The sequence below is a fragment of the Diaphorina citri genome, unplaced genomic scaffold (assembly GCF_000475195.1).
Source record: "Diaphorina citri unplaced genomic scaffold, Diaci psyllid genome assembly version 1.1 scaffold12200, whole genome shotgun sequence".
NCBI lineage: Eukaryota > Metazoa > Arthropoda > Insecta > Hemiptera > Psyllidae > Diaphorina > Diaphorina citri.
The window spans coordinates 14-1,516 of record NW_007389571.1 but is presented as its reverse complement, the minus strand read 5'-3'; the positions used below and the strand labels follow the sequence as shown (position 1 = coordinate 1,516).

Sequence of the window (1,503 nt, the reverse complement as noted above, 5' to 3'; positions counted from 1 at the left end):
TAGTGGACCTTGACGTGCTCATAGCTTTGATAACACGTGGTATTTGTGTTGGTCTATCATATAGAATTAAGCCTTGAAGCTGGAGACTTCAATTTCTTTTCTCTTTACAGTTTCGAGGTACACATCATAATGATTGTCACCAGTATCCAGTATGTTAGTTAGTTAAGGAAGCAAGGATAAACCTAATACGGAGAAGGATTCTTGATAAATCTAGCACAGCAATGATTTAATTAGCCATTATTTTGTACTAAAGCTCATTAGATTTGTGTACGCTGTGCTAGCCTAGTTTTAGATTAATTGAGATTTTTATAGTCAACACTTTTCCTTGTTCGCTTTTAAATTATTCTTTTTCGTCCTTTTTAATCTTCTTGTTTGTTCTGTTATGTGGGGAAAAGTGAAAAGAATGATTGGTGTTCGAAATTCCAAGAGCCAAATGAGGAAGAATGCGTTTACATTTGAGACCTTTGGTTTATCAAATCAAATTGAACAACTGACATCATTGAACGAGTTGTCTGATCTAGTGAGAGGGATCTATGAAAATCGAATGCAGTTTGTAGACGAAATGCTTCCATATGAACAAGAATGTCCCAGGTGTGATGTCTACAGAAACTGGATACAAGATCTCTATGACCAAAGTGATTATCTAATATCTATAATCAACGAATTTGATGATATCACTGATGAAAATAGGTCTTCTGAAGATTGCGTTGGAGACACGGGTAATCGAACAACCCCACCCTCATAACACTTCATTTGATCCTTTGCTTGCGTCCGGTAATTCTCTCTTCTCTCTGCATCTGTCTAAATTTTAAGTTTTCGCCCTCTACTTTATTTGCCCTCAAATTCTCTTTTGTTAGCATGTTTACTTTATCTTGTGGTGTGAGCTTTATTTTTAACCAAAGTGATAGAAGTACCTACATACAAACAATACCCAAGTATTGTTGTACTAGTAATACGCTGAAAATAGTCATTGAATGTTATCCAATATTAATGAGGAAGGAATGTTAGGTCGGTTTGAAGTTTAACAAAGTTTTCTTGTGTGAAAAGATGGGGAGTGAACTCAGACTACGTGACTAAAAGTTGGGTCAGGAGTGAACTCGGTAAGGTCCATCTGATAAATCTAAATCTGTTTCAGTAAACACTTCAAACTTTCAACTTCATCTTGGGGAGGAAGTTGTTACATCATCGAAACAGGCTCTATCCAGTAGCAAACAGGGTACCACCATCACAAAAACAAAAGATGGGCGATCAGTTAAACAGGGTACCTTGGTTGATAAAAGGAGCATGTTGAATACTCTTCATCTTGGGGAGGAAGTTGTTACATCATCGAAACAGGCTCTATCCAGTAGCAAACAGGGTACCACCATCACAAAAACAAAAGACGGGCGATCAGTTAAACAGGGTACCTTGGTTGACAAAAGGAGCATGTTGAATACTTTAAACAAAGCCATGCTTGACATTGCTGTGGATGAGTATTATGCCCAGACTGTTAGCTCCCAGTAT

At 37.4% G+C, this 1,503-nt stretch overlaps 1 long non-coding RNA gene across 1 annotated transcript; it reads left to right on the top strand.

Moving 5' to 3' along the window:
- The first annotated feature begins 707 nt into the window (after window positions 1-707).
- LOC103522865 lies at window positions 708-1,298 on the top strand. The gene is made up of 2 exons (XR_542031.1): window positions 708-774; window positions 1,136-1,298. It is a non-coding gene; the product is annotated as an uncharacterized LOC103522865 (long non-coding RNA).
- The last annotated feature ends 205 nt before the right edge of the window (window positions 1,299-1,503 follow it).